Here is a 14,292-nt window from a genome sequence, read left to right on the forward strand (position 1 = left end):
AACCCATCTGTAATTAGTAAATGGTTTTAAAGAATTCATTTTTGCCCAGATTTTTGGCCTTTTCAGAGAAGATCATTGAAGGAAATCAAATTGAAATGTGGTATTTTTTTTTGGTGGTCAATCCCGCTTAATCAATACTAAGGAAGCATTTATACTTTATAGATTAAATACTTCAAGCAGCATGACACTAAGGATATATTCTCAAATGAATAAAATGAGAAGAGTGCAGAGTTACACTTTAATTTATATTACATAGGAACAATTGTACTATTTTCAAGGATTAGTTTTAGTTCAAGGCACTGTATATATTGTTATTTTTGTGTAAATAATTAATAGACACATATGTTAGTTTTGCTTGAAGTTGGTCAGTTGTTATTTTAGTGTAAACAAAAGATAAAATACTAATATTAAACAAATTTTTCCCTAAAAGTTATTTTGGATATTACCTGTTGAATTGTGATGGCTTATCAAATTTCTAATAATAATAAGGCAAATAGAGTCATTTAATATAATTATTTTAAACAGGATAATGTCTGGCTTTTAATTCAGTGCTCTTTAAAAGAATAAAACTTTAAAAAAAAGATAATTGACTACACTGTTTTCTGACATTGTAAAACATTTAAGAAAATGATTGGGATTACAATTACCTATAGGGTTCATATTGATATAGTGTAAAAAGCATGGTAACTAGTATCTGATCAACCTGAGCTACATTAAGTATTAGAGGGGCAATGTTTAAGTAGGTTACTAGCAACTAAAATATCCTCTGTCAGGACCATTGACCAAGGTTAGTTCTCATTGTCCTGAAATAAATGATGTAATATCAAATTTTAGGAGTGTTTGTGAAGAGCTGAAGGAGAAGGATTCCACATGCTGTGCTAAATCAGATAGGGTTTCTCAATCTTATTACACAATTGATATTTGGGGCTGGATAATTCTTTCTTGTGGGGGACTGGGTCCTGTGAATTGTAGGATGTTTAGCAGTATCCCTGGCCTCTACCCATTAGATGTCAGTTGCACCCCACCCCCAGCTGTGACAATCAAAAATGTCTTCAGAAATTGCCTCATATCCCCATCTGTGTGTGTGTGTGTGTGTGTGTGTGTGTGTGTATGGGGTGGGGAAGGGTGGAGTGAGAGGCAGGTAGAGGGGGCAATTGTCTGGGTAGAAGATCCTTGAATTAAAACAATGAAATGATGTGGACAGATTACCATCCCCGCTTCACCACCACTATTGGTTTCACATTAAGTGCTTTTCTTATTGAGGTTACAAGTGTATTATTTGTTTCTTTTTCTTCTTTCTTTTGTTGTTTGATATATATATATATATATATATATATATATATATATATATATATATATATATATATATATAATTTAAATAATAATGATGATGATGATGATAAGTTGTTCATTTTCTCTCCTCAAGTCTTTCTTCCTTCTAATTCTAGCCTATACTCTGTTCAATTAAACCAATTTTTAAAAATAAGTATATTTTCTCCTTCCTTTTTTCCTACAACTTTTCTCATTGTAAGGGTATATGATTTTATCAGAAAAATCAAAGCAAGCAAGCTTAACCCTGTGTTTAAAGCCCTGATTATTCCTAATGCTTCAATAAATGGATATTTTATAAGTCAGACAGAGAAAGACAAGTACCATATGATCTCACTTATATGCGGACTCTAAAGAAGAGAATAAGTGAATGAACTAATCAGAAACAGTTTTGGAGACAAAGAGGAAAAACTGAGGGTTGTTAGATGTGCGGGGGGTGGGGATAAGGGAGAAGGTGAGGGGATTAGAAAACAGTCCGTAACCACAAGATGGCCACGGGGTTTTGAAAATTAATTTGGGGAACGTAATCAATAATGTAAAGATTTTGTAGGGTATCCAATGGACATGTGTCCCATTTGGGAGACCACCTCAGGGAAGATGTAGATGCCTGATCACTGCAATGTACACCTGAAGCTGAACAAAAATGAATGCCAACTATAATTATATATATATGTATGTATGTGTATATATATATATATATATATATATATATGTATGTATTTATATGCTTACAAGAGGCAGAGTACAGCATTGGGAGTGGAGACAGTGGAAATGTGATGGCTGTGTGCGATATCGGAGAGATAGTGGATGGGGGTAGGGGGGTCCACAGTGTGAGAGATATAAATGATAAACGTCTAAGTATTACTTTGCCTTGTGCACCTGAAACTAATAAAAAACGAGAAAAGAAATGGATATTGTAGAAGCTGGAGATATTCTGTTTTCTCTGTAAGTCCAACTCTGGCTTTGTTGATACCATATCTCTCCGTGGTAAATTCATTACAGTCTGGCAGTAATGGTGACTATCCAGAGTTTTTTATTTACTCTTCACTACATACTTCTACTCCCATGGATATTAGACAATTGAATTGTTGCTCAATGTGTAGAAAACTTTAAGTGCCTGCCTGTCATTTAAGGAGATTTTCAGTTCTGTAGTCATGCCAGACCACAAGTAAAACATAGAATACAGAATTATAGCTATTAAACACCATCTAAAATGCCTCATTCTAAAAAAATAAATCTGGAAAAACCCTGCCACTTTTACGTTGATTTCTCTGATGATTCTTTCATGAATAAGATGTGCCATCCATACTTGTGTTTTTCAGTTATTTTGCCATAATTATAATTGTGTGAATATAAAAATAAGAAGAAATTTAAACTAAGGTTTCCACACTGAGAGAAGAATAGTGAAAATATCAAAATGTTTTAAATATCCAAATTGTTTAATATTTTTGAAGTATTATTTTTATTTTTCAAATGTTTTATAGTTTTTAATAGCTAACATTTATTGACCACTTACTATGTCTCAGGATGTATTCTAAGGAATTCGTGGGAATTAACTCATTCAATCTTTACAATAACTTCATTGTAAGTGAAAAACTGAGGCTCAGAGAGTGTTACGTAAATAATCTCAAGTCTGCATTGGCTAGTAATCCAGGGACCAACATTCAAATCCAGGAAGTATGAAATTCTAGTTTTGGCCATAAAATAAAGAATTGATAAATATGTGTGTATGTTTGTAAACAAAAATCCTGTCGTTAAACATCATCTTATATAGACTCCTTTAATCAGTGTATGTTTGTGTGAGTGTGTGTGTGTGTGTGTGTGTGTGTGTGTGTGTGTGTGTGTGTCTGTGCAGCTGCTCACACACTTCTGTGCATGTTTCTGCTCTGCTTGAATAATGGCTGACAGAACATTCTGGGCCAGCCAAAGGCTTGGTTTTCTCCCATTGCCTAGAAACACTCAAGGCATGCCTGTATAACAATGGGAATCCCCTAATTCATAATTTGTATCCAGTTTACTTGATTATCCACTCAGATTATCCACTTCTTGAGCTAAAATTATTTTAGTTTCAGAACTTTAAATATGGAAGACACACTTATTTTTATTTAAACTTTATGGATGCTATTTACCATTCATGGTAAAACTTCTATCCCGAAATACTAGTGGAGATCACAAAGGAAGTTTATTGTTTCTCATTCTTACAGACAACTGGGAATTTCAGTCACATGGGATGCCAAAAAAATATGAACAAAGTGATCGGTCTTCTTTCATTCTACATTTAATCGAAGTTTTTTGTTGTTGTTGCTGTTGTTTGTACTTAGTATTATTACATTTGCAATGAGAGTTCTTAGATTTAGATTTAAGCTTTTATGTAGGTGTGTCTCTGAACACATTTGGAAATGTGGCACGGCATCTGAGAGAATAATAAAACAGAATGAAATGATAGAAATATCGAGCTTTTAGTGAAGCAATACATGATTATTTTTCCTATATTGAGTTTTAAAGTACTGAAGTGTATTTAAGCATGTCTAAATCTATTATTTGCACATATGTTCCAATTTCAGTGCCTGAAAATGTGAAACATTCTTGCTATGGATATGATTCTCTGTTAACTTTAATTGGTCCTCCATTGCCACTTTTTGATGAACAAATATTATAAGGTTTTTATCATCATAAAATCAATTTGATCCGCTTCTTTATCTTCCTGTTTTGAACCTAATAATCCATGTAATATTTTTGAAAAGTGATGTCTGAGTTTTTGCCTAAAATTGACCTTTGTACATCAGGAAACAAATCTGTTTCTGTATGTCTTACTTTGAAGAAAAGTTTATTTTAAGACATAAAGGAACAGAGCTCCTTTGGAGGTTCAGTTTGAGAAGTATGTCAGAATATATTATCATATCCCTTTTTCTTAATAAACTTTAGCAAAACAGTAAAATGATAGGACATATTTTTTTAAATCAATGGGCAGATACACATTATGAGCAATGATTGAGGTTTAAACTAAATTGGTCTTTAAATTTTACATATTGATAGTTTTCAATGTGTTTGTGACACTAAGTATATTAATAAGAATATATGTGTGTCTTTTTACATTAGGTTTCTGTCCTGAGACCACAGCAGGATGTGCCTTGGTCAAAGGTAAGTACATTTTAAATATATTTCAAATTTTCTCCATGAGTAAAGTGTAAAAATGTTGTGATAATAATTACATTACTGTCACATGCTTAGACATATGGAATTATAGTACTTATTCATGTATATGATATACACTCTTTCATCTTGCAAAATATGATACTAGTGAGAAAACATCAGAATTGGAAATCTGATTATCAAATAAATATCATTGCTTGGGCAACAGAGCCTTAATCCCCACAACTGGTATTCAAAGAACTGTTACCATGAATGCCCCTGAAAATATAATAATGGAACTACCTATTCAAAGGTTGATGGGAGATGTTTAGCGTAGTGTTTCATGACAAAGATGAGTAAATTATTGAAACAGGATATATGTGAGAGTTAAATTATCAGTCAGGAATTACCTAGGTGTGTCTAGGTTTTGGGAAACCAATTGTGAAATTAGTTTAAAGTGATAAATCAATTGGAAAAGCAGAAGCAAAGAGGAAAATAAACACACACCAATCAGTAAGAAATATATAAATGCACTACCTGAAAGCTAAGGGGGATGGCACAGGGCCAATACCAAGATGCCTACGATTTCAAAATGGAATGCTATTGTCCAAGAAAAGTGTGAACAAAGATTATTATAAAGATCATGAATTGTAGTAACATTGAATTGTAAGAGGGAACTGAGAAGAAAACATATCTTCTAAATAATAAGTACGTAGTGGGGACTCTACGAGAAAAGACCAAAGGAATTAAGATTCTTACGGACTGTAATGGAGAAAAATAAGGACTGATTAAATGAATTTCACATGTAGGAACTATAAAAACCATCTGTCCTCTATGGAGGAAGAAGCAAGAGAAAAATTGCTTAAAACATCACATAAGGAATTTAAGTGAGCTCTATATAAGATATTATGAGAACACTTGATATCATTTCTCTGGACATATTTAAATATCAACTAGATTCACAAAAGTATATTACTGTTTCCCTAAAGCTTCTCTAGATCATTTATCCTATCTAGGGTCCTTCCAACTCCATGCAGGAATTGCTGAGGCAATTCTCTTTATTTTTCTGCATGACACAGTAATTTTATATGAAAAGGAGAGTTGGAGTTGGTTTGTGGTTGTAAGAAAAAAGTAGATATATATGCTATCATTAGTAATAATTGAGGCTTATGTTATTTTATACAGACACAATATTTGGGAAAATACACTTACATACACATCTTTATATTTTAAATATCGCTCAATATATATGTATATGTTTTGCCATGTTACTCATATGAAAAAAAAAAAACATAGTATTCTGTAATCACATCTATATGCATATGTGGATAATTTCCTGCCTGATGTTTTAAAATTAAAACACACTCCCAGATTTTTTTCTTGACCCTATTTTTTAATATAATTTTCCTTTTAGTCATTCTCAGTCGCTCTTTAGAGATTTGTGTGACTTAGATTCTATCTAAAGAAATATGCCAGCTGATGTACACTGCCAGAGAATGACTTAGCACAAATCCCTGTTGTGGCAAGGCTTCGGTGTGACATTTGGCAGGGGACTAAATCAAACATAGCACAATGCAAATAATCTCAGTTTTCCATAGATGCGCAGTCTTAACCTTGAGCCTGCTGTTGGTCAATATTACGCTTCCCCCTGAATTTCCTGAAGAATAGTATTTCTGGGAATGAACTGAAAACTAGACCATTTCGTACACATTCTCATAGTGTGAAGAAGTGGCAAAATCATGGCTTTGGAATTGGACCGTCCTGGGGTTGAAGGGCAACTCAGCCGTTAAGTAGCTGTGGAATCTGAGGCAGGTTACCTCAGATATAAATAAATTTACTAATAGTTATTAGAGGGGTCGTATGCATATTAAAATGACATAATTATACTAGAGCACCTCATATCTGTTTCATAATAGATATTGAAAACATGTTATTTATTTTACTCCTTTCCATTTCTCTAATGAATTTAACTCTGTGTTAAACTTATTAATGATCATCTTGAAAATTGTGACTAGAAAAGGAATAACCATAAAATAAACTCATAAGTTTTTGATTATGTAAGCATGTCCAATAATAGTGGTACGTATTTATCTTAGGTTGAGCACTCTTTTGGGGGGAAGAAGCATTGTTGCAAACTTCTTAATCATTTTTTTATATTCAGTTGTTTTTTTCTTAAAGAGTTGTATATGATATAAAGGGTCTTCATGTTACACAACAGTGTTTTGAATGCCTCTGATTTAATTTTACATTTGGTTAGTATGCTCAAAGATGGAAAACTGCATTGTAAAATGTAAATGGTTTAGAAAAATGTATACCTTTGTAGCAAACCCAAAATACCCTAATTTAGTTCAATAGTTGGTTCTGTTTCCTTTTTGAGAAATTACTATGAGTCATATACTGTGTTAGGTGCTAAGGGTACAAAGATGTTATGTTCTCTGCCTTCAAGGGAATTATGATCTTAGAAGGGAGGAGACATTTGGTATGGAAGTAATATCTAAATCCATGATTTTAATACAATGCGGTAACATATTACAATGGAGAAATGCCAGTGAAGAAGCCACCTAGAAAAATCACTTAATCATTCTGGCTTTCTGGAGGGGTTGACACTTCAGTCTTCTTGAAAGGCGATGATGAACTGGACATATATTAATCAAATATAGAGAATGAGGTTGGGAAGATGTTAAGAATAAAGGTGGTGGAATCAGTTAGGAATCTATTATCTTAATTAAAACAGAGATGGTAGTAGAAAGGTATACATTTGAAACCGGAAAGTGAAATCTTCTCAAGGACCTCTGTGCTACGGTCATAAGAAAACAAATTCTTCTAATGACTTGTGTATACTTGTATGAATTGAAAATTATATAAGTCGCTGTCCCCAAATTCTATCACAGAGCTCCCAATTGGAATTTCCTGGGTGATGTCTTTTGTTATAGTGAAGCTACTCTTGGTGGACTTTGGGATAGGTTCAGGATGGGGGCTGGCCACCCAAAAGACCAAGCCGTGATTAGAAGTGTGGAACTTTCAACCCTTCCTATCATCCTTCAGTAAGGGGAGAGCGGTGGAGATTGAGTTTGTGATTGATCATGCCTTCACGATGAAGTTTTCATAAAAAGCCCCCAAACACAGGATTTGGATAGTTTATAAGCAGATTAATACATCCACATGCTGGGAGGGTGGCACACTCCAACTCCTTGGGGACAGAAGCTCCTGTTTTCAGGACTCTTCCAGACCCCACCCTATACATCTCTTCATCTTGCTGTGCATTCATATCTTTTGTAATAAACCAGTAATCTTGTGAGCAAACTGTTTTCTGAGTTTTGTGAGTCACTCTAGCAAATTGATAGAACCTGAAGAGACGGTCAGGGGAACCACTGGTTGATAACTGGTTGGTTAGAGGCAGAGGTAATACCTGAAGTGGTATCAGAAGTGTGTGTGTGTGTTTGTGTGTGTGTGTGTGTTTGAGAGAGAGAGAGAGAGAGAGAGAGAGAGAGAGAGAGAGAGAGAGAGAGAGGTGTAGAGTAGTGTTCTTATGGGACTGCATCTTTAACCTGTGGGGTCTGTGTAATTCTGGTTAGTGTCAGAATTGATTTGACTTGTAGGACACATAGTTGGTATCTGAGAAATGCTTGATGCAGAAACACACACACACACACACACACGCACACACACACACACACATATCTGGTGTCAGAAGTATTGTAAATCTAAGAGTAAAAGAAACACAAGAGTATCCTTCCCATACAAGTTGGAAGTGTCTATTGACAGGAAAGCTTCCAGATAAGAACCCATTTTTTGCTGACATTTTGATTGCAGCCTTACAAAGAACCAAGCTAAGTCATGCCTGGACCTACCCACAGAAACTGTGATGTAACAAGTGTGTGTTGTTTTAAGCTGTTATATGTGTGGTAATTTGTCACACAGCAGAGAAAAGTAATCGCTATGAACTGAATTGTGTTCTCTCTAAATTCATATGTTGAAGCTCAATCCTCAATTTAGAGATAGAGCTTTTAAGAGGCAATTAAGTTTAACTGAGAACTTAGGGGTGGGTTCCTGATTGATCAAATTGGTGGTCTTTTAAGAAGAAGAGCTCTCTGTCTCTCTCTTCCCCTTTCTACATACACAAGAAGTCCCATGAGCACAAAACACGACGGTGACTGCCTATAAAACAAGAGGACTCAGAATGACTCCTACCTTCTCTCTCTGCATCCCTGCAAATATTTGCTGTCATCAGTTATTATTATTTTGTAATGATTGTCATAGGTGTGTAGTGATATGTCATTGTAGTTTTAAATTTTATTTCTCTAACGTTTAATGATTTTGAACATCTTGTGCTTATATTGCATCTGTGTATCCTCATCAATGAAATGCCTATTAACATAGTTTCCCTATATCATAATTGGATCTTTTAATTAATTTCATTGGGGTGACAAGAGTTAATAAAATTACATAGATTTCAAATGTACATTTCTATAACACATCATCTATGTATTGCATTGAGTGTTCACCATCCAGAGTCAGTTCTCCTTCCATCACCATATATTTGACCCCCTTTACCCTCTTCTATCAACCCCCCACCTTCTGTTAACAACTAAACTGGTGTCTGTGTCTTTGAGTTTTTTTCTGTTTGTTTGTCTTGTTCTTTTTTTGCTTCTGGTTTTATATCCCATATATGAGTGAAGTCATATTTTTTTTTATTGTTCAGTTTTGAGAGCTCTTCTGAATAGTTTTTTTTTTCTTTTTTCTTTTATTAGTTTCAGGTGTACAAAGCAACATAATCATTAGACATTTACACCCCGCAAAAAGTGATAACCTCCCTACCCCAAGCTACTACTCTTCTGACATCTTATATAACGGTTACAATACCCTTGACTATTTTCTTTCTGCTATAGTCCCCCTCCTGTGACTGTATATATATATTTATAGTTGACATACAGTATTATTCTACTTCAGCTTCAGTTATATAGTGCATTGTTCGTGCATCTGTACAGTCTATGACGTGAGCCCCCTGTTAAGTCCAGGGCCCATCTGGCTCCTTACATGATCTTCACAACATTGTTGATTATATTCCCCACACGGTGTTTCATATCCCCATGACTCTATGTGTCTACTCATTTGCTCTTTCTAATCCCTTGACGTTCTCCCCTCTCCCCTTCTTCCTCCCATCTGGAAACAAATGAAATACCCTTCAATGGACAATTAGCTTAAAAAAATGTGGTACATTTATACAGTGGAGTATTACTCAGCCATAAAAAATGAAATCTTGCCATTTGCAACAATATGGATGGATATTGATAATATTATTCTAAGTGAAATAAGTCAGACTTAGAAAGACAAAAACCATGATCTGAATAGTGTCTATATATATATGTATATATATATGAATATATTCACATATATATGCATGTGTGTACACACACACACGTGCACACACACACACATCTACTGTGTGTGATGACTGAGTGGGGATGATGGAGAAGATGAAGAGGTATTATCTGGAAGTCCATACAGGTAAACAGACAGGGAGCAGGTATACATATAAGTCTGAAACCCTGGGGAAAGATCAGGATATAAATAAATATTATAAGGATCTAATAGTCAAGAAGATGTTGGAGCAGATCTTGGAAGACAACAAGTTCAAGTCCTTGCGTTTCCCTGAAATACAGAATGGTCCCTGACCCTCCTAAATTTTCTTGTATGTTAATAAATAAATATTCTTCCTTTCCTGGAATTGACATTTTATATAAAACACTAAAGTTTTCTCATTTATCATAGACCTTGACTACTACTCACATTTGAGTAGTTTCAATAAGACATTAATTTTTTTTCAGTGAAAAAACTAAATTTATGTAAAATGTATGGCATAGATACAGGGAGACATGACAGGCTTTGTTAGGCTGTTATCTGGAACTCAGATTACCCAATGAAATAGCGTAGATATTGTAAAGAGTTTCTTCTGAAGACATTGTAAGAAAGTTCAGTTCAGAGGGCAAATCCATTATCTGGGAAGTCTGGTGATATAACCATGGTAGTCCAATGAATCAGGTAGTTTTGGGAGTTTAACATGAGCAAACATGTACAACACCAGTTGGAAGGAGAAGGAAAAGAAGCAACATCTAAAAGTATAGAAAGACTAGAACATGTTTGTCAACAGAGGAATTCAGTGGTAATTTGACAATTCATTCAAGAGAGACACTGACTATTTAAAAAGGCATCCTTGTTCTCTGATCTTATAGGCTGGGTGTATAGCCAAAATTTAAACTTAATATGGTGCTGCTACAAACCAAACTGAGGTCCATTCATTTGAAAGAGACCAATGGGCTTCCCTGCTGTACTACCATTAACCCTTTAGCTGCTGGGTCTTGATGGCAGCTGGAGGAGTTGACAAGACTTGGAGGAGTTCCCTCAAGGGCAGTGAGGGAAAGGGGATTTTGGTCAGTGCCTATTTCCCAACTGTATATAAGTACTTTAATATTTTAATAGCCAGTACAGCCAAGACCAGTACAAACTGTCTAAATACCAGCCTGGACTATATGCCTGTTGCTAGCGATTCTCAGTGGAGCGAACTAGGAATCACATGACTAAGCAATAGGACCTAAGACTTGCTCCCTTTAAAATACAAATTGAAAGGATTATTTTCAAAAATCCTTTTACTATGGAGGTCATTGAAATTGGTTTGATAGAAGAATATGAAATACTAAAGGTATAAAATGATTTTTTTTTTTTTCTGTTAAACACTACCTGCCATGCTCTGGCAAACCCACCTTCCCACTGGATAGCGTGCTTGCTAACTTCATCGTGTTTGGGGATCCCATAGCTTCTCAGTCACTTTTTGTTTTTAATATGTCTTATTTTTATTGTTAATAACTACCTATGGTTATTTTTAATGTTTAAACCTCATATTTCTTTCAGAGATCTTCCCTTGCCTGGGTGTAGGCTATCCTGATGTTCTAGTTGTTCTGAATATGTTGGGTGTGGTGGATGGTGAAGCTGAGTGGCAGTGAAGGAATAATTGCAGGGAACTTTAGTGCTCTGCTTTCTCACATCCCTTCCTTCTTCCTGCATTTTTATTTAGGTTGGAACAGAAAAGGAGGAAGAACACAATATTTCCTCATATAAATCTGCTTGACAAGTGGATATCCACTCTCAATTGGTTGTAACTATCTTTGGGTGTTCTATCTTTGGCCTTCAGTGTTTTCTACGAACCTGGAGCCCACACGCTCCAAAATCATGTTGTCTGTGATCCTTCAGAATACCTTTTAAGGGCTACTCTTATATAGTTACCTAGTGTGCCAGATCTGGCTGAGGTTTGACCTCTTTCTATCTATGCTTACTCCTCATCATCCTCTATCATTCATGGCAACAATCACAGACTTCACATATGAGAAGATATGTGACTCCCTATAGCTCTCAGTAAGATAAGATTTGACGTTCACTGAAAGTAAACGTTAATAAAAACACACAGAAATCAACTGAATGGAAGAGAGCTTACAATGAGTGATGTCTGTTTTCTTATGAGGAAAGAAGTGGTTTGTTATTTTGAAGTGGGAAAATTGTGTGGTATGGGAGAGTGTGATCATATATATATATCATCTATATCTATATCTATATAGATAGATAGATTTTCACCCCACTTTCGCTCTTGAGATGAGAGTTAAGTAGTTCAAATACAAAATAAGTGTATTAAGTTGAGTTTGCAATGCACCCAATCAGGATTATTTCAGATTTTTCTCCAACAATGCTGCGAGTTCATCAAAGGAGATAGCAGTGGGAACCGTCAAAATGTAAGCATGACAAGGGTGGTAATAATTATAACTTAAAGATATCAGTGATTAGATAGGAACAATTAACATCATTAAAATGTCCATAATACCCAAACTAATCTATATATTGAATGAAATCCCTATCAAAATGCCAAAGGCATTTTTCACAGAACTAGAACAAATAACCATAAAATTTATATGAACCACAAAGACGTACAGCAATATTGAGGAAGAAGAAGACAGTTGGAGGTATCACGCTACCTGATCTAAAACAATACTACAAGCCTATAGTAATCAAAAAAGCATGGTATCAGCATAATATCAGGCACATAGATTAGTGAAATAGAATAGAGAGTCCAGAAATAAACCTATACCTTGACAATTAAGTTTCCCTACTTGTTACAATGATGTTGCCAACCTTTATTGATATCAGAGGGATTATTCATTATGGATTTGTACCACCTAGACAAACAATTAACTAAGTTTACTATTTGGAAGTGTTGAAAAGGCTGCCTGAAAAAGTTAGATGACCTGAATTTTTTGCCAAAAATTCATGGCTCTTGCATCACGACAATGCACCAGCTCACACGACACTGTCTGTGAGGGAGTTTTTAGCCAGTAACAAATAACTGTATTGGAACACCCTCCCTACTCACCTTATCTGGCCCCCAATCATTTATTCATTTATTTCTTTACCCAAAGTAGAAAGAAATATTGAAAGGAAGACATTTTGATGATATTCAGGACATCAAGAGTAATACTTAGACAGCTCTGATGGCCATTCCAGAAAAAAGAGTTCCAAAATGGCTTTGAAGCGTGGACTAGGTGCTGGCATTGGTGCATAGCTTCCCAAAGGGAGTACTTGGAAGGTGACCATAGTGATATTCAGCAATGAGGTATGTAGCACTTTTTCTAAGATGAGTTCTCAAACTTAATTGGCCAACCTCATATATGCTCAATTAACCTGTGACAAAGTAAGCAAGAATAGAAAATGGGATAAAGACAGTCTATTCAATAAATGGTGCTGGGAGAACTGGATAGATACATTTAAAAAAATGAAACTAGACCACTGTCTTATACCATATACAAGAATAAAGTCAAAATGGATAAAAGACTTCAATGTAAGACCCCAAACCATAAAACTCGTAGAAGAAAACATAGGCAGTAAACTCTCTGACACTGCTTTCAGTAATATTTTTTTTTTGATAGATCTTCTTGGGAAAGGGAAACAAAAGAAAAAATAAATAAATTGTACTACTTCAAACTAAAAAGGATATGTACAGAAAAGGAAACCCCCAGCAAAATGAAAAAAAAAAAAAACAACCTATCAATTGGGAGCAGATATTTACCAATGATATACAATAAAGGTTTATATCAAAAATTTCCAAAGAACTCATATAACTTAACACTGAAAACAAACAAACAAATAAACAATCAAGTTAAAAATAGGACAGGGGACCTGAACAGATGTTTCTCCAAAGGGGACATACAGATGGCCAATAGATACATGGAAAGATACTCAGTGTCACTAATCATTAAAGAAATGAAAATTAAAATCACAATGAGATATCACCTCATGACCGGTCAGAATAGCTATCATCAATAAATCAGCAACAATTCTTGGCAAGGATGTGGAAAAAAGGGAACCCCCATGCACTGCTGGTGGGTTTGCAAATTGGACCAGCCATTATGAAAAAGAGTATCGAGGTTCCTCAAAAAATTAAAAATAGAATTACCTTATGACCCAGAAGTTCCACCCCTGCGTATTTATCCATAGAAATCCAAAACACTAATTTGAAAAGATATACGCATCCCAGTGCTCATTGCAGCATTGTCTACAATAGTCAAGCTATTGAAACAACTTAAACACCTATCAATAGACGATTGTATAAAGAAGATGTCGTACATATATACAATGGAGTATTACTCGGCCATTAAAAAAAAGGAAATCTTACCATTTGCAACAACATGGATGACCTAGAGAGTATTATGCTAAGTGAAATAAGTCAGACTGAGAAAGATAAATGCCATATGATTTCACTTATGTATGGAACCTAAAAAACAATATAAA

General features: G+C 34.8%; 1 protein-coding gene across 32 annotated transcripts in view; it reads left to right on the top strand.

Annotated features, from left to right (window-relative positions):
- The window catches only part of PTPRD (protein tyrosine phosphatase receptor type D), a 2,053,994-nt gene that overhangs the window by 745,614 nt on the left and 1,294,088 nt on the right, over nt 1-14,292 (top strand). For all 32 annotated transcript variants that reach the window (XM_081066962.1, XM_081066971.1, XM_081066973.1 and 29 more), the window contains one exon: nt 4,429-4,470. The gene's annotated coding sequence lies outside the window, so the exon portion shown is untranslated. The remainder of the gene's footprint in view (nt 1-4,428; nt 4,471-14,292) is intronic.

Source organism: Rhinolophus hipposideros (genome assembly GCF_964194185.1).
Source record: "Rhinolophus hipposideros genome assembly, chromosome: 11".
NCBI lineage: Eukaryota > Metazoa > Chordata > Mammalia > Chiroptera > Rhinolophidae > Rhinolophus > Rhinolophus hipposideros.